Source organism: Serinus canaria, chromosome 3 (assembly GCF_022539315.1).
Source record: "Serinus canaria isolate serCan28SL12 chromosome 3, serCan2020, whole genome shotgun sequence".
Taxonomy (NCBI): Eukaryota; Metazoa; Chordata; class Aves; order Passeriformes; family Fringillidae; genus Serinus; species Serinus canaria.
The window spans coordinates 33,921,377-33,946,647 of record NC_066316.1 but is presented as its reverse complement, the minus strand read 5'-3'; the positions used below and the strand labels follow the sequence as shown (position 1 = coordinate 33,946,647).

General features: G+C 39.1%; 1 long non-coding RNA gene across 2 annotated transcripts in view; it reads right to left on the bottom strand.

The window, feature by feature from the left end:
• Positions 1-25,271, bottom strand: part of LOC108962305 (uncharacterized) — a 63,380-nt gene that overhangs the window by 21,811 nt on the left and 16,298 nt on the right. For both annotated transcript variants that reach the window (XR_007777098.1, XR_007777097.1), the window contains 2 exons: positions 23,050-23,154; positions 14,184-14,230 (listed from right to left, as the gene is read on the bottom strand). This is a non-coding gene — a long non-coding RNA (uncharacterized LOC108962305). The remainder of the gene's footprint in view (positions 1-14,183; positions 14,231-23,049; positions 23,155-25,271) is intronic.

The window sequence follows — 25,271 nt, the reverse complement described above, 5'->3', positions numbered from 1 at the left end:
TAACTGAAGGTGCTGGAAGGCTCTCGACACCATTGTCAAGCTTTTGTACTTGTAAGTCACCTAAATTAGCAATTTCAATTAACTTTTCTAAAGAAGTTTTCAGTTTGTGTCTTATCCACTAAGATAATGATGCTAACTATTTAGATGCCTAATTACAAATAAAGTGTCTAACCTGAGGTGTAAAATGTTGTACAAAGTTCCTTGACAGAACTTACAGTCAAGTGCTGAAAGAAGGGTGACTGCAATCCAGAGCAATGCATTCCTATCGCTTGGCTGGATATTTGAGAATACAATAAAAAAATAAAATCGTAGGGTAATAAATTCTTGCCTTGAATGTTTTCATTTTCATAAGTATTTTTGTCTTGAGTGTTTTCACAGGCATTGATTTCCCTCAGGTAAAAATATATGCATCAGAGTCACATTTACATTTTTGTTGAAGTGTTGCCACCCTCTGTTTTCCAATAAGTTTTTATGCCTTTGTTTAATGATATGTAATTTGTAGCAAGTTTTATGCTTCAAAGGAGATACATAAAATTCTGTTTATTATCCCATTCTTTATTTGTCACTGAGTTCAGTTTGTACCACCATGGCACTGAATAGCCATTTGCTAACAGCTTAGAAGATAATCATCAGTTTCATCTCCAAGACTTAAAATAGTTCAGGGTGGTGCTTGTGAGTTTTTGCATACACAAGCATACCCCTCCCCTGCCCCCCAACAAGCCACAGTAAACCACAGACAAATCTCCACATATCTAAATACTATTTGTCCTTGCACAACAGTGGGAATATGTCCTGAGTCACCCCAGCATGCTCTTTTTCTTTTTTTCTGGAACCATACAATTAGCATCTGTTTTTAGTACTTAGCATTCGGACTGAAGGGGACACAGAGAAGTCCCGGTTGTTGGCTGTTGCTGTGCACTAGTTGGTAGTAGTGTGTAAAATTGGCAAAAAGAACTACAGGGCTCACTCTTCCAAACACATCCCCACATTTTTAACCTATTAACCCCTTTTTCCCTGGGTAGAAATAAAGCCTTTTGGAGACAGAGAGTTAGGAGCTCCAGAAGGGGGCCAAGCAGTGCTCTGTCTATAAGCCATGAATGATGGGAGAACAGAGAAGGTGTAGGAAGACACAGTATTTGTATGTTTTATCCCTTCACAGTTAGAGACTCTAAACTCAGGGCTTGGGTCCACCAAGGGAGAAAGGAACACATGACCTCCACCCCCACACAGGAGGAACACACTTCACAGAAATATTTGGGTTTATTTTTTAGAAGTTTCCTCTCCATTGTCACTTGTAATGCACCTGAGCATCACTGCAGGCAGGGTGCCACAAGCACTCTGAGCTGATAATGGTTTTGCTACAGTTTACAGGGCTGCACAAAATAAATGAATGAGGATGAGGGGAAAAGTATCATAGGAAGTGGATGTATATCAAACCATTTTAAGGTCAATAATTTGATGTTATCTGCAAGGGACTCAAAAGTAAGATATAGCTCTGGCATTGCATCTAATTATCACCTAAAACTCAAGTTTGTTCACGTTAGTTATGAATTGCAAAATTCAGATTTAAGAACTCCTACCACCATCTGCTGGTTTCCAGTTAGGTTCTTTGAACAAGTATGGCTCAGGTGGCTGAGGCATTTGTGCACCTCATTTCTTAATCAAATCAAGCACGTTATGTAAATGTTTCCGTTTGGGGACATAGTCACAAACATTCTGCATTCCAGTGAGCCTCAGCTCAATGAGAGGTTCTTCCTGAGAGAAGTGGGAAGTGAGTCTTGCCCAGAAGTAATGTGTGCCTAGAGTGTGGCTGTGAAAGGGAAGAAACAGTAGCAGAGTGGGGAGCACGGAGCCAGACACTGTGCTTTGGCATGGCTCCTTGGTGCTGCAAGCAGCCACAGAGACATTAGCCTTTCTGCCTTGGAACTGGCAGTTCCTGGAGAACAAACTGGATGTATAAATTGCTGAAGACCTGGCTGAAATCTGAAGGCCAGTTTGCATATTAAAACAGGACATAATCTTATGATTCTGCAATGTGTGCTAAGTAACAGGAGGGATTAGTCTTAACAGTACCACATCTTTCCCTTCATGACATCCAAGGAAATACTTTTCAACTATGCAACCACTATGACCTTAACTATGAACCAGTGGCAGATGAGTTTACATTTTTTTCTACTGTCTAGTCAGATATAGGAGGAAGTGTTTGTGTATTTGACTACATATTCTTTTTGAGAGGATGTGCTATTTGCTGTCAAACTACATTAGCAGTTAAATAAGATGGCATGTCCATGATTCTCTGAACATTTGACCACGGAAATTATGAAAGATTAATTCTTAAGTCTGTGACTTTGGACCAGCTGGGCTTGTCTCAAACATATGTGCAAATTCACATGGACTAGTCTCCTGCATGTCTTGTGACAGGAGAGACATAATCACAGACTCTGAACTTCTCATCCCTATTGCTATGTGAAAATAGGAGAAATCAAGGTCATTTTCCATTCCTTCAGTGGACTCCCTCCATACATGTTGCTATGGCTTTCATTGAAAAGATGTTGTGTGACTATACCGTATCAAAAAGAAAGATGTTGTTTATGATCCAGAGTTAAACTGCAGGTGTAACTTGTTCCAGTATGCTGCTGAATTCCAAAGTGGAATCAGAAACTGCATGCTGGAGACTAGTCAGACCCCACTCTGGAATATGTTGCGTGTTCAGGATTTTACACTTGCTTTGTGGTTTGCTGGCAGGCTTTGGGATTTGACTGCTTTGGATTTGATACCAGCCTCTGGGTCTGATACTGCACTCTGTTATGGGGTTCATTCACATGGGCATTAGTAGGACTCTGCAGTTTATCCAATGCATTCAAAGAAATTTTTCCAACCAGTAGTGCAAAATGGAAATGCAGCTTAACAGAAGTGTTTCAGCAGCCTTAGAGTCCACAATGTGGTGACTTGTGTGTTGCAGATGGAACCTGGCACAGCAGGTAGATATTCATGTCAAGCAGTGATTGCAATCTCAGTAGCAATTACCTGCAATTTCAGTATGATTGGAACTAATTTCATGCATGATTTCAAAGGATTCAGGATTGGTTACTAACAAAATGTATCCTCTATCTACTGCAAATGTGACCTAAGTTCAGAGCTGTTTATATTAAGTAATTTTGTTATCCAATTTATCTGAAGAATCCTTCCCAAGAAGCTTAACATAGCAAAGCTACAAGCAACTAGCTATTATTTGGGCGGTTCAGAAGATCATTGTTACCAAGAAAAAGCTTAGTGTTGACCCTGCTAATTAATAGCCATCTTTCTAAAGATCAAAGAATGGAACCTGATCAGGAACAGCTGCTGTTACGTATGGTTATTTACATTTTCCTGTCTGATGTGGTAACATGTTTTTAATGATATATCTTCCTTTTGCAGAGGGTAATTCCATTGTTTTATGAAACAAAATCAGTGTCTGTTCCTGGCAGATGACTGCATACCTAAGATTGTGCAGCCATTGATCTGTACATGGAATTTTCTCCAGTGTGAATAGGAATTTCATACAAAGCATATGACCACAGTCCAAAAAAGGAAAAATCTTGCTGCCCTAAGATATCTGTTCCTGGGAGAGATGGGACACCAGTAGTACTCCACTGGGCAAAAGGGCTAAAGGACTCAGGCATTAAGACTGGAGAGTGCTCATAAGAGGTTTTCATGTTTCCACTGCTGCAAGGGTTATGTTGGAAACATTTGCATTACATGTCCCTACTCTCCCCATTTGAGTGTCTGCAGAAACACCTGATATTCCAGGTGCTTCAGGACAGTAGGTGCTGTTGGTAAGTCAGACTGCATAGATTATATACCTCAGCAGTAAAAAACTCTTATCACTCTGTTAATGCCAGTAATCCAAGTTCAGACACCCAACTCCATTAAGGAAAAGTAAACGATACTTAAATGGAAACTGGACAAAGAATCTTTGTTGGTGAGATCTAAGCTCAGTTTCCATTTAGAGAAACTGAAAATAATGTCCACAAACTTAGTTTTAAAAAACACAGTAGTTGATATAACTCAGTGAGAAGGCAGAAAGATGACAGAAATTATGGCAAAGGAGTGGGTGGGAGAGAACAGATGGGGAGAGGAAAAGTCTCTTACTCTAAGCTAAGTTTTGTGTGCATGCATATCCTGCATATAGGCCACCCACCTATGAGACATGGATTTTGGAAGGGTGTTATTCTACCCCTTATACATAGAACTGGCTTTCCCTGTAACTAGGAAAACATTTATTTTAAAAATTGAATCAACCCTGAGTAAAACATGGGTTTCAGTTACAGGAAGAATAGGTTCATGAACTCCAGCAAGATTTCTGAACCCTACCATCTTAAAAAAATAAAAATCGCCTCTCTGCTGAACTCTTAAGCTTCAGGAAACTTACTTCTCTCTGGACCATCATCCAAGCTACCCAATAAGTATTTCAAACTGCACATGAGGCAAAATAGCTACTATTTTGCAAACTACAAAAGAAATAAAATTTTAAAAAAGGAAAATGGTTACCATGACAGACCCAGGTAACAGAGTTACAACATTCTTCTATACTAAGGCAGAGGCAGTTCTAAGCATAGCATCCAAAAATGTATGATATTCTAGAGAACTATTAATACTAACTTGGGACATGTTCAAGTCTTACCAAGAGGAATTAAGAAAGCTCTTCTATTTTTTTTTTTTTGTTCCTTTGAAATCTTATTGTCAAGATTTGTAGTCCCTCACTCTCCACAAATAAAAGGTTATGCCAACCAATGCAACCTATTGGCTGCTGCTGAAACTCCACAGCAGCTGGAGCATGCTGTGAACTCATGGGATTCTTGGGGAAGATTTCAGCTTCTTCAAGAGCAATTGGTGGTCCTGACCTGGCAGGGCAAACAATGGTAACAAAATAATCTCCAGATAAGCAAGTGGGCAAGATGTTTTCCTCATCAGTATCTGACCTTCACAGTATTCCTACCTATCCTGCTGTTTGCAGGTGCAGTTCATGTTTTCCCTTTTGAGTGAGACTATTTCTGTGACATGCTCTGGCTTCTGTATGACTGCATGGCAGTTCTCAGGCTGGGGTAGTCACTGATTCATAAGGGTTTAGTTCATAGATGTATCTTACCTCTGATGAAGGTTTTGCAGCTTTCTGAAGACCCATGTCTACATTCCCAACTGCTATTAAATGTGGTATGTGTTAAGTTTCAATATAAACCAAAAATAAACATCATTTTAATCTCCTATGACTTTTAAATGATTGCAGCCTCACAGAGTCAAAGCCTTGAGTGACTTGAACTCTTGCTTCAAGTCTATATAAAGATAGAGTTAATAACTCTGATTTTCATTCAAATAATTTGGATAGCACCTGAGAATAAGAAAGAAGTAATCTTACCCACTACATATGGAACTTTCATTTATGGGATTTTTAGCTTTTCCCCAAACCCTGAGATATGCCTTTCAACAAACTCACTTCTTCCACCTCTTACCTGCCCAGACACAGGGCACACATAGCTTGACAATACATTGGTTTGACTTGGGCGTGAGCAAGCAATTGTTCAGCTGGTCATATCTGAGAATGTCTGACCCTCTCAGTATAATTTGTGCCTCTGAATTCAAACTGCAGCTGTGAATTCAGCAGCTGTGGCTTCCCTGCATAGTGAGAGCCATCTCCTGTGTATATAGAGGGACCTCAGGAGGTCTGCCACGTTCAAGAACAGGGCTGCTCTGTTTGTTGTGGATGTTTACGTGACTAGATATACTCTGCTGAAATGTGCTTGAAAAATATACATGGCATGTGCTTCATCCCAACCACTCATTCCCTTTCCTTGACCTGCCCTTTGTGGAGAGCATGGAATGTTAAACATTTCTTGTTGGTCTGCCCAGCCTCTGCTTTATTTACACTTACTCTCCCATTCCCTTATGCTGGGGCACCTTTTAAGATATTTTCTTTCCTGCTCAATGTAATGGAGTGCCAGTAGGGCCAGATTCTTCAGCAGTAAGGAAGTGGATCTTGGCCATTAAGGCTGAAGCCTGCACCCACTGAAGCTGCACGCAGAGCCAGAAGTAAGAAATAGTAAAGAAAATTAAGGACTAAATAATGCTTTGTGGCTTGCTGAGCAACACATCCCTTTTCCTGCTGTGCTGAGAAGAGGTATTTTTAAAACAGTAGGCAAAAATCACTTCTGCTAAAACATTTCTTCTCAATATAAACAAATTTTTGGCTTCTGAAACCCACTACTTCAGTAGTCACAGAGCCATCTCTGCTGCATTTAGCAGAGATTACACAGCAAAGAACAATCCTTACAGCAGAACAGCCAAGAGCCTTGACTTTCAGTCAAACTAGTTTACAAATTTTATTTTTAACTATTATAGCTAAACTACCTGGAACCTACATAAAAGTTAGCCAGGTTAATTTCAGTTTCAGCAAGAGCATCAGAAGCTACCTTAAAATAAAATTAGGCAAAATGAAATTCTGGGCCACTTTTTCCTATCAAATTTCTCTGTAGATAATCTTGTCAATATGTGAGACAGGTAAAGAATCAGGTGGAACCTTTTGGACAGGAAACAGGACAATGTCCATCGCTGAGAAATTCCCAGTTAAATAAGAATTTTAGTCTTTCCACAGACCAGCTATTGCCTCTGAATTCAGTTACTTTCAAAGCTGTGTCACCTTATGTCACCTCTTTGAGAGGTGACACTCATAGTCATCACTCATATTTGTAATGCCAGAGCTGCCATATATTTTGTTTATCTCCAGTTTCAAATGCTGTGTATTTTAAAAGCAGATACCGTCTTTCTTACTTCCGAGTTTTCCTTCATATTAAGAGCAAAGGAAAGAGGACAGCTGTTTTCAGTAATGAGGTTCCAATAGAACAGCAATTTTATAGAGGAGTCCACAGGAAAGTGTGGAGAAGTTTACAAACCTTTTTAAAAGCACTTTTCTTAATGGAAGTCAAGTTAGATGTGAACTCCAGTAAGCCCACCATGATAGTCTTTCATATAGAATGTACAAGATGAAAAATGTTGGTGCTGTATGCATTGTAGTCACATCTAAATTGCATTTGAAAATTCATACTCAAGCCTAGAACATTGTTAATAGACTGCTGGTAGTGGATTAGATTGTTATCTTTATCTCTTTTTAATAGAGACAACTTGCAGATCAAAGCCCTCCTGTTGCAAGTCAATAGCCAACTGACATCAGCCCAGGGGTATAAATGGCCCTCATTTTGTCTCTGTGGCATTGAAATTAAGTACTTTATAAATTTAAAAGTCTCCAGCCTAGCCCCTTCTCTGTATTAAATGCTCTGTGTGCCACTGGCTTTACAGTAGATCAAAAATTACTTTTTCAAAGTAATATCCTAACCCTGATTTTGAAAAGTGTATAGTAAGTTCAAATGACTCTGAATGACCTGATTTACAGAACATGTTGAAAATACTAACATTCAACCTTCCAGCCAAAACCAGGAGACTAATTCAGCACTTCTGCAAATGTGGTGTTTGGCTGTGGAATTCAAGATCCTGCTCAAGACCTAAGACTTGAAATTGTGTTTACTAGCTTGGTAAAATGGATCAAAAAGAGGCACACATGCCAGTGTCACAGTAGCTTAGGTCTGTTCAGGTCTGAAATACTGCCTGTCTGCCTCGAATAGTCTTGAGGTTTAGATCCAGCTGACAACAGCCTGCTAAGCTCTGACCTGAGTATGAGCATAGCAAAGCTGTACCTAAAATCCTAACCAAGATTTGGTATGTTTCTTGGTGATAACAGGGACATTTGCCTGCAGTGAGAGATACAAAGCAGATACATAGATTCCTCATCCTTTCATCTACAAAGCAGGATAAGAAGGATCTTGGCAATGGCAAAGGGCTACACAGTTAATTCATTCATGTGTGCCAGAGGAAATTCTGAAGGGAAGGAAAAAAATGTAGGAAAGATCTGGCCAAAAAATATGTGCCATCATATTTTTTATTGCTGCTGAACAGGCAATTAACTACATTTCTTACTAATAAAGCTATCAGTCATGATCTAAGCAATCTGTTGAAAATATTCTTTGGGGACATCTGAAAATAACTTTGATTCCAAGTGTTTATCAGGAGAGATGGTAGGAATTCCATGCAAAGCCTATGTTCAAAGCACTCAGATTCCTTGTGGTTTCTCATCTTCCTGGAGGTAAGCTCATAAGAGAAAAAATGCGTGCCAACTTCTGTGTTGTTGCACAAGCGTACTGTAAGATGATCAGAGAGGTTTGCTCTCTAAATGCCATGAAGTTTATTTAAGGTAAGGCTCTGCCCTGCATGGGGGTACATGAGGCAATGGTGAGGTTGCAGGGCACAGCACCCATTGCATGAGTAAGGCACAAGAGCAGCCCCAGCACTGCTTCCTTTCCAGCACTAACACAGGAGAGGGGAAATAACCAAGTCAGTTATGGAAGTAACCTAGGATGTGGGAACTGGGGGCTTAAGCCTCCACTGTGCTTCTATGGTGACCTGGAATCATTGAGCCATTTTGTGTATTGGTTCCAAACTGACCCCAAGTGCACAGAATTTACTGTGGGAATTGGGAGAATTGTGAATACTGTGCACTCATCAAGGCTAGTGCTGGAAGTTGAGGTAATTCCACCTCCACACTCAAAAGAGTGTGCAAATGTGTTAGGAGTGCAAAGGCAAGACCCAATGAGGGGAGCAGGAGAACAGAGGTGAATGGCAACACAGAAAGCAATGCTGAGTGGAAAAAAGGCAAAGTCACTCACTGTCCACTCAGGCATGAGGAGGTGTCCCCCATGGCAGGGTGACTCCAGTCACTGTCCACAGACAAGGACTGGAGCCTTTAATGGAGCAGGTTTTGTGCAGCAAGACAATGTCTTTTGAACAGACAGCCAAGAGGGAAAGAGCAACTTCAAGACAGATATGGTAAGGATACAGGATGGAGATTTAATTGGCATTATCATGTGTTATGACTCTCACACATCCTGTTGTCCTGAGAGCCTGGAAGAAGACAGTTTTCAATTGCACAGCTGATGAAAGAAACTGAAAAAAAAACTGGTGAAGAAGAAAAATCTAGACAGATCCAATTCTTCTCACTCCTGTATAAATCAGGAAACACAAGTAGGCTTGTATGAAAGGGGAAACCCTGCTGTTTATCTCTCTCTTTTTATTATCTGCAGACTGAAGCTTTTGGAAGCCAGTGATTAGGAAGCCTCTGTGACAAGAATGGGGCAGTCACCTTAGCTGAAGTAAATACAGCTTTTGCAGCTGATTTGATAACAAGCCTTGGAAAAGGACCCTGAATGACAAATAGGAATGACAAAGTATCCATATAATCAACATGAAATTTACATAAATACAGCATTAAAAGAAATTCTTTAAAAATTGAAAGAAATAAAGCAAAACAAACCTATAGTACTGGTTTTATATTTGTTTGATAAACAGTTCTTGAAGTGAAACCTGTCTCTTCAGTACTGACAGAGTTTGTGCTTTAATTGAAAGGCCGTGCCTGAAGCAGTCATTGTGAAATCCGAGATATGCAACTTTGTTTACAGAATGATACAATTCTGATAAGACAGTTACATGTCACCACATGCCTTTGAGCTAATAGTTTTTCAGTATTTGCCTTAATAACTACCTTCAAGTAATGGGTTCAATCAGTACTGTGTACTGTTTTTATTCTTTTTCACCCAACAAACTGTACGAACACACCAATTTCTAGTTCAACACTTACCCCTTAGAGCCCACAAATTGTTCTCCAGACCTTTTATGGCCAAGTTTATCTGCTGGTGTAGACTTCTGAGGTATTTCCTTCTACTTTGTTTACTTGTACTGCTGCATTTGCACAGGCAGCCTGTCATTCTGCATTATATAAATTTAAACTTCACAGCAAAAATAGCAATACCTGTTCTTTGTCTTTGCAGATCTGGCATTTTCCCTAGAACATTTGCAAAGACATTAATCCAAATATGAATGTACAAAGGAGGAGGTAAGGAGAGAACACATAAATCTAGTCCTTCCTTAAGGACTGTTGGGCAACTGGCCTCAAGACAAAAGCTTATCTGCTACAGCTATCCACACCAGGGAAGAATCAAACTGATTTACTTTTCACTGGTTTTGTTTAAAAACTCCTATTAATTTGCAGCTAAAATAAAGCAACTCTTATATTTCACTTGAAAAGAATAAGATTGGCAAGCCATTCAAATCTAAGAACATTGTCAAAACTGTTGTAATTAAATGCAGTGTAAATCAAACCACTGTGGAGTGATAATAGAAAAATTCTTGCCATCGTCATTTTGAGGTGAACTAGAACAAGGAATGTAAAATTCTGATCACTTTAGAACATTTGAAATTCAAAGACCAGTGACTGTGCTACAGCTCTTTCACATGACTTAATTTCATTTTGTGATTAGTCATTTCACAAGGTCTTGTATGTGTTTTAGAACAGTCAGACACCAAATAGATGTGAACAGTCTAGTGAGGAAATTCCTTTGCAGTTCTATACCCAGAATGAACAGAGTCATACCTGTCTTCTTGTGCTTACTGAAATTAAAATACAAAAGGAAACCAGAATATTTTTTCAAATAAATAGTTAGGAAGAAAAGATGAAGCAATTAGATTTCTAGTTTAGGTTTTCTCTAATCTTGTGCATCAGTCAGATTGGTAGGCATGCACTCCAGGGAAGTGTGTTCCAAAACTGTGGAAATATGCTGCAAATCATTCATAGAAAAATCAAGTGATTTAACCTCATTCAGGGTACACAGTTCAATGTGGTTTTTTTCAGAGCTGATGGCTTCCTAATTGTTCTCAACATTTTAAAACCACATCAGTAAGACAGAGCAAATGTTCCCTTTTTGCCCTTCAGACCTTCACTTTTTTCACTTGTAAAGTATATAACTTTGTAAAATATCAAAATATAAAATCTTGATAGCAGTCTATTGAAAGACAGACTTTTTGTTCAGGGAATGGTGTCCCATCAAAAGGTGAAACAAGAGCTGCCTCTGAAGAAGGGAATTTGTTATTGAGCACATTTGAACTTAATTTCCAATGTTAACAGAATTTTCCCTGCATAAACAGAATCAGGAGTTAATCAAAGAATTTCCAAGTTAAATTCTCAGTTTTCCACATCAATAAAATAAATTCTTCCAAACCCACAATCTCCGTATTTTCACTCTGTGTTGAAAGAGTGAAACTGGTAGCCAAACCTCAATATGCTACATATTCAACAGAATAGCATCCGTTACATGGGTAATAAATTGCCTCTGGAGGAAGAATTTTCCAGCTCAAATGAGCTTCCAACAGCAAAGCACAGGTGTTCCAAAACACTCCTTGGTTTAGATGTGGTGAGAGAATTTTACACATGATAAATCTTAATTATTACTTTAGAACAACTACCTAGCTTTTACTTCTGAATTACCCATTTGCATTACCACCTCCTCATCTCTGTGTGCTCACTCTGAAATGCTGCTTTCATTTGCCAACATCTCTGGCCACCCAGGTGACAGAGTGTGTTCTGAGTCAGAGAGAGACACCGGGAAAGAGTGTGGGAGTGCACAGCTGCCCGCTAGAATGAGAACCCGTGATTCATTCTCCAGAGTATGGCAGCAAGTTCAGATACCATCAGAATGAAATGCAAATCAATTTCCCTCTTTATATATCTAAATCTACAGATCTCAATATTTCCACTGTGCTACTAACATCACAGCAAAATGAGGGAAGGTGTTTGCTGCTGCATCAGTCTCAGCAGGCAAGGACAGAAAACAGCCAAGAATAATCAATGGCCTGGCCTTTGGGACATGTTAAAAAGCAAACTAACATGGCCAGGATTCTTGGAAAGTTATTAGTGTAGTTACTGGCATGTGCTAATATGTTGGAGTTTTGAGTCTTGATTATTATTTTCACCATGCTACTGGATTTTGCAGGCAAGGCAGACCCATCCATATAACAACAATACTTTTCTTTTCCTGCATAGACATACCAGGAACTGTCATCACCAGGGCTAGAAGTAGAATTCAGAATCGTGCTTTGAACATCTCAATCACATTCTTTAACTTTTGTGAGCTTTCCTGGCATTAACAGATGCCACAATGTTTGGAAAGAAATTTTTGTGGCACCTTGTTGCTGAGTCGGCATTTCAGGCCAGGTTACGCTCTTAATAATTTTTTCTTGCTGTAAGAAAAGGAGCCTCTATCTGCACTTCTGCTACCTTGGATTCCACATGTCTTGTCAAATTACCTTCAAATTCACACACTGGAACCATTCAGGTCTCTAAGGTGTAATAATAGCTCAGCCAAAAGCAAAAATTTGTTCAGATGACTGCCCTTTGAGTTCCCAGATCAGAAACAAAAATAGTTAAAATCAGCACTTTTTTAATGTACACAAATATATATTTAGTTTAAAGAGAAAATAAGTTCACGCTGCATGAAGTGTTTCAACACGCAAGTTTGAAATGAACTTTTCCTCCTCTCTAGCACATCTGCAGTTCACCACATGCAGACACACAACGTTGGTTTTTGTTGAAACAGAAAAATGCCGTGAAGGAATATGACAGAAATCATAGCCGCAAATAGCTTCTGTGGAGTCAGCGGCCCTCTTTGAAAATAGCCCTTCACCAGATTTTCTTCTGGGCAAGTTCTGTTGTCTCCCACAAAGACGGCCGCCAAATACCCCACATGCAACCAGCCGCCCTCATCAGAAAGCCAAGCTCCTGTTTGATGTACCAGCCCTTCTCTGGGTAATCACAGTCTGGTTTGACGTGTTTGTTGATGAACATTTCACAGATAATTTTTCTGTTTTGCTGTTCCCTGGTTTATACCTCTTCCAAGACCTTGTGTGACTCCAAGCCACCATCGGATAGAGCTCAACTTCTACCTCCTCTGGATATTTGTGCATTGGCCAAGGGTCAGCCAAGCACCATGCTCTTTGCACCACTGCTGTGGAAGGGAGAGGCAGGGGCTTATAAGATTTGGTAATCTAGCTACAGACCTGATCAGCAGGAGGAGCAGCATGCATTGATAAGCAGGGGGTATTACACTCCAATCTTCTGCCGTACATATTTGAAACCATCAGTGGCTACATTGCATAGAACAACCGTGTATGGTACTCTTGCTTTTCTTCTCACAGTTCTTTACTGCTCCTTCAATGAATTTAACCAATCCCAGCCTCTGAACAGGGAGAGACTGCTGGAAGACCTCATCTCCAACAGCATCTCATTCTCCCAGCCTTTCCATGTCCTTTAATAGAAACGCATTTTCTCCAGTTACTGCTGTGTGCACCACTGCATAATCCCTGCCTTTACAGAAATGTGCCAAGCCCCTCTTCTTAATTGCTGTCACCAGGTGCACCATGCTGCTCAGGAAGCAACAGAAAGCCCTTTGAAGGACTTTCTGTTGAATTCCCTTTGAATTGCGACTTTGCCTGTAAGCGTTTTTGTCCAAAAGCACTTTCCAAAAGCAAAGCTTTGAAAGAAAAGAGAGTCAGGGCATCTGCTTAGGATGCAATGGATGACTGCTGTAGCAATGATGTACCAGATGAGCATGCCTTTAGGTAGAGAGTTGCTATCACAGCTGGAAACTTGCCTGTGCCCTTCTGGTTTGGAGTATATGTCCAACCTCACAGTTTATATAAGTCTACCTCACCAGAGATATTCCTAGCAAAACTGCAATTGCTCAGGTTTCTTTGTGTCCCCTGCCAACCTTTTAACTGACTTTCAGCTCTCCAGTCTGCATTTGAAATGCATGGACAATATCAGAAGTTTTTTTCAGATGAAGCTAGGATATGCATAGAAGCAGCCAAAGGCTGACTGTCTTCTCACAATTTAAAAGCAGTGTCTTTTTGACTGAATTTTTCAACCATTACCATTTTTGCTACAAGGGGACTCTTGTCATTGTTTTGCAGACTGACCTGTTACCTTGGCTAATAGACAGTCAAAAGCATATTCTTGGCTAATAACCAGTCAAGAGCATTTTTTATCCACACATTCCATAAGTTTTTAATTAAATTACCTCAGTATGCCCACCCTTTGAAGTTGAATCTATCCAACATCATTAAAACTTGCTCACATGCTCTTACTTTGTTATTAAATTCTACTGAACACCTATGAAAGTCTTTTATTCTTCACCCTTAGCAAGAATTGTAATTACCTTGCTAAAACAAGCAGAATAATTAACAACTTAGTCTGCCAAAATTTGTTTACTTACCTATCCCAGCAGGGTAGCTTCCAGTATTATGCATATTTTCCCGTTGTCTGGAAATTAAAAAAAAAAAAAAAAAAAAAAAAGGAAAAACAGTATTCTTGAAAATTATCAGTAGAACCATGTAATTTATAAGAATTTAATTTTTTTTCCTTCTTACAATTTAGATAGCACTTTTCTAAATAAGTGATTTTGGACTTTCCAGTAAAGTTGTCAAACACTGCATACTAGTTTTATTGGGTTTTTTTCTGAGGATAGTAATTTAAATTGATTTTTATGCTGCATTGTTGTCCCTTCGAGACTTAAAGTTCTGATTCATAGCTAGTGAAGCATAGTCAAAAGCAAGGCAAAAAGCCAGTTTTTACAGGGAGCTAGGAAATAAAAGCAAATCAAAGCATTCTCAACATTCAGAATTCTTTGAATTTCTTTCAGAAATTACTTTGACCTCTTGTTATGATACACTAATGCCAGTGAGCCCTAGCTGTACAGTAGATGGTGCTTGAATGCTTAAGCAAAACTTCAGATGAGTTGGTGGTTTCAAGCCTAGGTTTGGATGCTTCATCTAGGCTGAGTTTACATAAGTCTCCAACAATTCCCACATATCATCAGACAAAAACAGGCTCAAATATCCATTCTAGCAGTTAAAAGTAGCATTTAAGTATAATAATCTGTACTCCTCATTTCCCAAATGGATGATGCCTTTTGAATGACTCCTCTGGTCCCACAAATATTGTCATAAAAAGGTGAAATGATAAATGATTTCAGGTAAGACAAAACTTCCATTAAGTAAATTATTTTATGTTTCTATTGTACATGCCATACACAGGAGAGATATAATTTTGTTTTCTGACTAAATTATCTATTACAGCACAGTTGCAGTGACTGTAAGAAACTCAGGTTTTTTTGTGACTGTGAACAGTCCTCTGGAGTAAAATTATCAGTTCATTAAAATGTTAATAGGCAATGAAATTGAATATTCTTCAACTTCCTAAAATCCCACTTGATATCAGTGTTGACTGAAGTGGGCATTATGTACACATTTTGTTGTACCCCTGCTCCCTGCAGAATCACAGATAATATTCCTATGTGCTCCTTTGCCTTGGAGTGGGAGAGCATGGGGGCCTGTTGAAAGCTGAGACACAGATATTCAGACTAGCAGAAGGATATGCTGCTGTGTTGAACAACAAAATTTCTAGTTAAAAGTCAATGAATGCTAGTTTATTAAATTCCATCAAATCAAGATTATAAAAACTTCACAAGTGGTCCAGCCCTGACCCTTTACCCATCACTCAAAAGAGAAATTTCAAACTTTGCTTGCCTCCCAAAGGCAGTGTTTTTCATGCTCTCCCAATAGAATCTTCTCAACCATTCTCTGATTAATGCTGTTTACTAGAAAACTGTTTCAGGTACTCTTATATCCTTCCTATCTACAACAACATGGAGCTGTCACTAAGACATAGCTGTAATTACCCTGCCTCATTAAACAGTGTTCAGGTTCCCAGCAGCAAGACAGTGTAGCTGAATTACCCAAAAATTTAGACTTGGCTGGAAGTCTACAAACAAGAGACTGGATGCTTGGTTCTTTGTGTTTTCTCTGGAGAGTCATGCACTATTTGACATTTAAACCAGAGGGGAAGCAATACAGAATACAGCTACTAGAATAGTTACTGGCCTGCTACAATAATGCGATTTGCTTACTGAGCTGTAGGGCCCTACCTCTCAGTAGAATCTTCATCCAGCATTCCCTATCTGTGTATCCAGTGACCACTTTAGCAGTGAAAGTGGCTTTCACTAGAGCTGGGGTATATCACCACTGGCAGTACATTAATTCATCTGAAGGAGTGCATGAAGCAGACTGTGGACCAGGGTCTGGGACTGAAACCTGCTTGTGATCCACAGCTAATTCCTTGTAGGTGTGGGCTGTGGCAGAAAGGCCAACACCTCCTAGCAGGCATTACTGCAGAGCAGCTGAGGAGACTCTGGGCTGGCTGAGCCTGTGGCATGGAGTGAGGACTCCCTAGGAGTCCTTCCCCTTCTGCCTATACATTCTCCGGGTGCACAGATGTCCCCATGCTAACTAAAGGTAAGAGTGTCAGCTCTGGATTATTTATAAATACTCCTTGCCACGAGTTTTTGGCTTTATTAACAGGAAGCTACATTCCTTTCATTGTAATTCTTGGCTGAGTTTGTTGATAGGCATGGAAAATCCCATCGTTCATGTATGCACGTGGGAGGCATGTTTTATTCTTCCTTAATCTTACTCAGGGCTCTGCTACTTGCATATAGGATATATTATGCTTGTACCAGCAAAAGATATGTATGATGTGTAAAACACTGAATGGGAAGGAAATAGGAGCTAAAATCTTTTACTACCACAGGCCATCTGCTCAGGTATTGACTCTCAGAATCTTTAGATCTCTTTGATTACGCTCAGACCCAGGAATAGCACCTTCATTTAATGTCACGTTTTGACTTGTCCCTGAAGGATGGAAGAGATGGTAGCTTGAAGTAGCACTTTGAACTGCACTTGAAGACCAGATTGTAGCACTGACTGACATGCTGAATTGCAGCCCCTAAAAGAAGACGATTATCATTACATCTGCAAGTCCTGGCCAAATTCCAGCTTTAGCACTCCAGCTGTGGGCTTTCTTTGTTTAATGTTTTCACACAAAGTTCTAGGATTTGTTCTACCTTAGTCATAGATGCTACTAGGAGATTCTTTGGTGCACATTTCACTCTCTGTCGTCCAAGACAAACACTTCTCAATGCTTCATTTCTTATAAATGGGAACAAGTAGTTTCCCTTTTGCCAGAAATGTGATGCTATCAATGTATCACAAAATTTACAAGCAATTCACTTGCCCATATGTTCACCAAGCACTTTTCAGCTCTCTCTGGGCATGCTGGATCTGTCTTAAAGCCATCTGGAATCATATGTTGCCAACTTCTGATCTTCAGCTAAGTACAGTAGCAACTTTCTGAGCTTGTAGTTGCTAAAATGACTAAATTTGGAAGCGTGGTAAAACTGCACTGCAACGGAAGCGCCTGATGAATGAATGGAATGTTTTAGAACCCCAAAAATCACACCCCAGTGTTTTCTGTTAATCTTTTTTAAGAAGTACTTAAATAGTAAACAGCTTGATCTGTATCAATTCCAGAATAACTTCTGAGCAAAATTTTCCCACAGTTTTAATTTTTCTAAATCTGCTTTTGCCCATTCCTTATGAATTGCCTTTTCAAAGAATGTTATTGGCTCTTTTAATTTCAATCCTTTGTCTCCCTAACCTCACTTCTCAGCCAGTCTTGCTTTACCCATGGTCTGCTCATCCATGGACGACTGTATTAAACTGTTGGCCACACATATGGCCATTTCTATCAAGCAGAGCTACAGTCATTAACTTTAGAAGATGTCTCAGGTACTTGTATTCCCTTTGGAAATAACATATTTCGAAATTTAGAAAGCTCACAAGCCTGTACATGTCATGAAGAAGTACAGCTTGCTGGATTCCCCAGTTACAGCGAATAACTGAGTTATCCTGTCTTTAGCAACTGGAGGCATTTGTGTTTGCCACAACAGAGTAAGCAAACACTGATGCTAAATGATATTTTGCTTAAATTTTGTTCTCATAAGACCAAACTGAAATACCTTTCAAAAGGTGTTGCTATCAAAAAGATACACTGCAAGCTTATGCTGCAAAATATTCATTTTGTCAACATTTTGCTGATGCTACAATCAAGCATAATGTTATTCAGAAAGTTTTTAAGAAGTAACATCTTTGAGTAGGAAATTGTGGATAGAAGTCTTCTACCAATGGTTTTTTATTAGAATAGATTTCTTTGATATCAAGTTCTACGGTGAGGAGACTATACCATTACCTCTGTATTGATTTTTGTGATTAGATAGTGCTGTAGATATGCAAACAAACAAACAAGATCAACAAGTATTTATCCAAATATGTCAGTAGCACATTATGTTATATAATTTTTCTCTACTCTTTTTTCATATTTCATATTCTGAAACACTAGGAAAACCTCATTCCTGACTGTCTGGAATACCTTTGTCACACTTCCTCTTGTCAATTAAACAAATTCTGAAAATTGGCAACAAAAATTATTCAGCTTGTTGAATATATTTCAGGGCTCACTCAGTGGTTGTGCTTGAATTTGGGTTTGCTCCACTGGCAGAAAAGGCATCAAACAGAGTAGAATGTTCCTCCACTGTAGCAAACCAGGAAGTGCTTTTAATGTCAGTGAGTTACAGTGTCTGCAAGTTGTGCTCCAAAATTTCTTTTTCTTTTTGTTTTCATGTCAGACTTTCTGAAGACAATAGAGTCAATAAACCAGCCCCAGGTCTGTCTCACTGAAGGAGTACGTAGAGGTGCTCTAGTCAGAGTGGTCCAAACTTATTTACCTAAACTCTTTTTCAAAAACACAGTCACACCTTCTCTTAATCAATGTTATATTTTAAAAAGAGTATTGCAAAATTAGAGAATAAAAGCCCAAGCTTGTCCAGGAATGTAACTTTTAAGGCACAGATCTCAGGAAATACATCCTGTCTCAGCTTCCAAAAGCTCTTTTCTATGTTAATATCTTCTTACATTTCCTGTAGCTTTTTTCCCTGCCCAGATAACCTCATCTTGTGTTTCCATTACCTCATGAGTTCTGTTTTACTCTGACCTGTTTTACTCAGTCCCTGGCCTTCATTATGTTTTTGTTAGGGGTCATGTATGACCATAAGCTCAATTACACAGCTTATAAATGGATAATTTGTACTGTTTCTTATTAGAATCAAACTCTATTTAAGCACCAATTCAGCCAGGCTGGTCTTTAGGTTTACCACGTATGGGCAGCCTCTTGGAGGATTTTAGCTATTTTCTTTCTCGCTGACTCTCTCAAGGGCTGTAGGTAATGCAGTGCCCAAGCGGTGGATAGGGCACGGACCAGTAGATGGTGCTGAAGAACACGCAGCATGTTCCCGAGCTTTGGGAAGCTTCCAGCAAGTGGCTGCTGGTGGTATACACAGCAGAAGAAAAAAAAGCAAATCTGGATTTTCGTCTTGTTAGAGTAGATTAAAAATCATGCTATTTTCTTGCAATGTTCAGTGAAGAACTTTCAGGAAAAAAAAAAAAAAAACCAACAAAATCTTTGTCATCAAAGACGGACTGTTTCTTCCACTGCAGACCTTACATTAGGACCTTCACTACACTCTTCTTTCTTCAAAAAAAACCTAGTTTTTTCATATCCTGGTATGTTTTTTTAATTCAACCATTGCTGCTTCCTTTTCAATTTCTCTACATCTCATTCCAGGATATGAGACTTCTAAGCATGGGGCAGCCACTGTGCACAAAATCATTTTGAGAGATTTACATATGCCAAGCAGGCAGGAAATGCAAGCCCACCTTGGTTAGATCCTCATCCCTCTCCCTTTAAGTAAATTAACACTGAAACACTTATCTTTGTACGACTTTCACTGTGTGGTCTAGTCAAGGCTAGGGACACACTCCTAAGTTTTCACCCTATACTGAGTTGGAGGTCTTCACTTTGATAGACAACAGATAACACTGCTTTTCTTTATTCAAAACCTAGAAGTCTTGAGGCAGGAGGGTAGGTTTTGGATGAGTGTGAATGGAAAAATGGGGAAGAAGCATGCTTGAAATAATTTAGATTGCTGATGATTAAATGCATATGTTTGGTGAATGTGATTGAGGCAGTTTAAATTAGTGACTCTTGCTTTGTCTTTTATTGTATTCATGAATAAGTGATTCAGGGGGCCACTTCACCTGCATCTGTTTTTATCCTGATTCAAATCATTCTAGAATGAAGGAAGCCAGAAATGCTGCCAATAAAATATTCAACTACATGAGACCTTTCTGCTGTCTCTTAGGAGACATGGTGTAATTTGGCAAATTTAAATCAGTTAATTTCAGAAAATTCCTCTCTTCCTGTCTGACAGAGCTGCCCCTCACACACACCGAGCTCTGCACCCTGCTAGGGGCACAAGGGAAAATGTGTCATTAAGTCCCCAATAACTCACATGCTGTCTCTACAGCACAACTCTCTTTTCCCAGATTTAACACATTACCCAGGTTTATGACATATTGCAGCTGAGACCAATGCACATGTTTATTTCTGTTTCAGGGGTGACAATCTCTGGAAGATTCCCCAAAAAGTGTCTTTGTAGTTTAAAGATCTCAGAGGGCTGACAGTTTCTAGACAGTTTTCTGAATTGCCTTCATTTCAGAAGACATGTTCAGCTGTAGGAGTGAGGATTAAGGGGACAGATGCACAGCCAAGGAAACCTCTTGTTTAACTCCTTCATAGGAGAAGAACCATCTCCACCAGCTCTTGCCCACTGGGCACAGGGCCAGGCACAGCTGCTCTCCAGTTCCACCACTTGTGCTAAGCATGCCATGAAGTACAGAGAGGTTTTAGTTGAGCTTCAGACACTCATCTGCACTGTTCTGCTACAGCATTCCTGGGTGCCAGGGCACCAAGGGTACCTAATATTGAAATGCTGTATCTCAGTATTTACCTCTTAGGATAACTCAGGAGTGCTTGGGGGATGTAACAGTGTTGCGCATGGCTTCTAGTGCTGTTGGGAATGGCACATTTCCCATCCCAGAGCCTGCAGCACTCCTGGAAAAGTTCCTCTAACACTTGACAGTGATTTGTCAGCACCACCCACATCTGGCAACCCTTCTGTGTAGTTCTGCATGTGCAGTGTTCACACCATTATCCTTCATCTTAGAGCCAAAAGGAGGGGAGGACTCATTCAGGCCCAAGACCAGACCTGAAGATTAACAGCCTTCCACATTCCTAACAGTTTTGCAACTGCTAAAATGCCTGGGTTTTTTGGGTTTTTTTTAATACTTAATTCATGCTCTGAAGGGAAAAAAATAGGTATTTCACCTTTTGTCTAATGAAGGTGAATTTACTTACTCTGTCAAAAATAGTCCTCTGGTTATATGAAAGCTTATGCTCCTGTCTGGTTTACAGCACATTGTTTGTAAGGAAATTCTGCAGTGGCAAAAAGCATGGTCTTGTCCAGAAGCTCAGCCCATTAATAACACACAAAGATGCACTGTATTCTGCCAGGCAAAAACACCAGACAAGCTGGAAACCAGTATGGAAATATTTAATGATTTTTTTTCAGTAGAAGAGCCAGCTACTGTATTTCATTAAAAGGGAGTAGGATTTTGAGTGAAATAACACATAGATTTTATAAAATGTAGGTATTATAGTTTACACAGAAAATAATTTGGGTTTGGGTCACTGAAGCTAAGCTATTATTGAAAAAAATGAATTTATTTTCATATATAATGGCTCAGAGAAACACGTCTGGATTAAGTTCAATATAGCATTTCCCTTAATTTTGTATACATGTGCTCTGATACTATTCTCATGCCATAATCTATATAAAAACTCAGGTAAAAACTTGGGGAAGTTTGGAAGAAAGTGTCATTTTGGTACAGTTTTTCTTCCTTGAATGGATCTTAGAAGATGCAGTGTTTTAGCTAGGAAGATCTACTGACAGCCTTTCTGACCTTTGGCAGTAAGAGAAGAGACAGAGAAACTGAGCTAATCCTACAACTGAGAGCTATAACAGTAATCTGAGTCAAACTGTAAACTGTACTGGGGGCATTGTATTGCCATCAAAGAGTTACTGCTCAGAACAGCAGAGACTAAATCTGTGGGAATTCCCTGGGTTGATCAGAATCCTGGCTAATCAGTAAGAAGTGATGACAAAATGTGACCAAGCCAAAAGAGTCATGCCTCATCTCTGCCTTCCACCACTGGAAGTGACCAGACAATGGAGCACAGTCGATATCAGATTTAGAGAGCTGGATAAGTTTGGCTTTTAGAACATTTTGGACATATTTAGAGCTTGTTCTATGAGTTTCATCTGCACTTGTGCATGTACATACACAGATACACCTTGAAACGTGCTTGTCCAAGCAGTCATGTACTGTCATATGAAAGATTTCTCAGCTATTCATGGACTGATCTTGGCTGCATGATTTGGCTTCAGTTATACAGTCAAATGATGTAACATTATACTAAAAATAACCAAATACCTATGTACCTTTCTTACTAGGAAGTATCTCTAAAATGGAGGATAATTTTCTTTTAATTAATTTAATATTGTTGTTCCTCCTACAGTGCAAGCTGAGTGTATCTTTTAATTTCAATGTGTATTCTTCTCTTATGTCTCAAGTATGCTTTGGGGTTTAAAATATGGGGGTGATCCCCTGAAGATGATTTAAGGCCCTCTTCTGTATTCCTCTCAACATATTTTGCTCCTTGGGAAAATCACTCTTGAAAACTGTCTAAAAGACAATTTATAGCTTCAGGTTAACATGTGCCAAACTGATTTGTCTACAAAAATGAAAAAGGCATAATGGAAGTGTAATGGAAGAGGATTTCCAGGCAACCAAGTGTCATGATGTGATCATTACACAATCTTAGAGGCACTAATGCACTGCAAGATAAAGTCCTACCCTTACAACTCTCAGGAAATGCAGATTATATGTGCTTCACAATCTCTGTCTGATTTACTGCTGATATTATAAAGTGCTCTGTAATCTACATCCAGGCTCCAACTGTACTTTAGGAGTACCATAAAGGAAATTAGCATTAATTAGATAGAGGAAAGATGAAAGACTCTAGGAAGCATTTAGGACACAGTAATCATGTTTCCTAAAGAGAGAGACAGAGTGTGGTCAAATAAAGCTCCTGAATGATTAGGTCAGAGTCTCCTGCTTTGCAAGGGCCAAATGCAATGAAAAACACTGCAGCCAGAGCTGACAGGAGGGCAGGTCTACTTACTATTTCATTCCAAACCTTCTCCCTCTTCCTCCCTTGTCTGTCCTTACCATAGCTATGGCCACAGGCTGAGAATTGAAGGCACCCTCTGGCTGAGTTTGGTGTTCCTCAAAATAAATGCTTTGGTCACACATAATCTCTGAGGTGTCCAAAACCTGGGAAGTAAACAGCAGAAATAATTGCTTTCCCTAGGGTTGTATTACAATGGTTTAAAGTGAGTATTTCCCTGTACTCAGTCCTGTATGGAATGGTGAACAAACTGAGCAGCAGTTTGCCAGAGCTGTTCCTGCAGCAAGAGGGGAATTAAACATGTACATGAAACAAGACTTTTGTTGACACTTTATTCTGTAGATTGTGCCTGCAGTGTTATACAAGCTCTCCTATCACCACAGAAACTATGGAAGTATCCTGCAGAAATTACTCCAACACTGATGGTTAAATAGATGCAAGTCATATTGAAAGCAGAAAAAAGGAGAAAAATAATATTTACAGGCATTGGGAGGGCTCATGGGAAGTGTCTCCTACTCAGTGTAACTGATCTGAGCTGGGGATTTGTCTGAGCAAAGAGAAGAGTGAAGCGTTCAGCTTTCAGTGCTCTGCCTCGGCATTGGTTCCCAAAGTGTCCCCCCACCATCTGCAGAGCTATTGCATTTCTGGTGTGTGGTGTCACCATTGCTGAAGGAGGCAGGTGGGTGCTGTAGAGATGATGTGTGTCTTACACTCATATTCTTTGCTTTCCAGAGTTTACATTTAGAGCAGTGCCATGTATTCTGTCCACCTTACCATGTGAGGTGCATGATGGCACCACAGCCTGAGATTAGAGTATGAGGGTTCAAGTTCAGGGACCCACATTACTTGTAGAATCACTTCCACTTGTCTGGAAGTGCACAATGAATGTAAAATGCTGCATTTCAGGCTTGAAAACAATTTATCTTCACTTTTCTTAACAGAAACAACCATGTAAACTCTTGAGAAAACCTAGGCTGCAGACTTCCAGGATAGATAGATCAAATTCAATCAGTACTTGTTTAATTAAAAAATATCCTTTATAATACAGGTTAACTACTAAAAATCTTTGTTCACATTTACTGAGTTACATAAATGTATCAAATTATTAACTGCCAGTGGAAGACAATGTGCTCAGAAATTTGAAGTCTGATCTTCACTGTATCATTGAATCAGAATGTAGTGTCAGGTAAATATGATTCACCCAAATTACTCCATGCATAAAATGGAAGTCACTTTCATGTCAGAGAGGATAAATTAATAAATAATTGATAACCAGTTTTATAATTAGTAGATAATCAAGTGTGGTTTGAACCAAGAAATGCAAAGTATTATTATCAGCATTAAACTCTCCAGTAGGATATGATTCAGCCTAATGGCTAACAGTTCATGTCACTATATTCAATTTCAATATTTTAAAATAATTTTCATTTTGATTTTCTTAGACAAAAAGCCCTTTAGCAGCCATAGTTTGGTCTAACAATAAAAATGTGACTTTGGCACAAATTTTAGAAATTAAAAAAAATTCCCATTACACTTTCAACATAAAAGCCCTATAAATACTTGAACAGAGTATTAGAAATCCTAGCTGACTTTGCCTTTTTCCATGCTAAACATTCTAGGAATTAAGATATATTCTGGTAATTTAATGTGTGTTGGTTTGCTTTTTAATTTTTTTTTTCAGTCCACTATTCCTTCATTAGTATTTCCTCACTATGCTTTCAAGTACATACCAAAATACAAAATCTACACTTAAAATTACAAACTTTTTTTTGCAAACTAGACACTGATTTTGTGACAGTTTCTCAAGCACTTTTTAGCCAGACTACTCTATCTTCCCCCCTGCATCTCTTTGGATGTCTTTATATATGGGTAGCAGGAGAGGAAAGCATGAATATTTTAAATGGTGCTACAAATGATGCTACAGTATAGCTGCCAACATAGCCTTTTGCTCTATATCTATGAAATTTTCTACATTTCATAAAAAATGGTTCCTGTAATTCTGTCCTGCGAAAAGAATGAACACATGGTACTATTAAATAAATTATAAAGATAAGTTATTAAAAAAGACACAGATAAAAAAGTACATTTATTTATTTTTTAATACCATGATTTGCAGCTTCACCTCTAGGTTTGGTCAGATTTTGCAAAATGTTGGGATTGGTAAGGCTAAATTAAGAAACATGATACTGACTTCTGCTTAAACAGCATTTAGCATAAAAGGCTCACAGTAGCTGTTGCCGATATATGTTTGTGCAAACAGGCA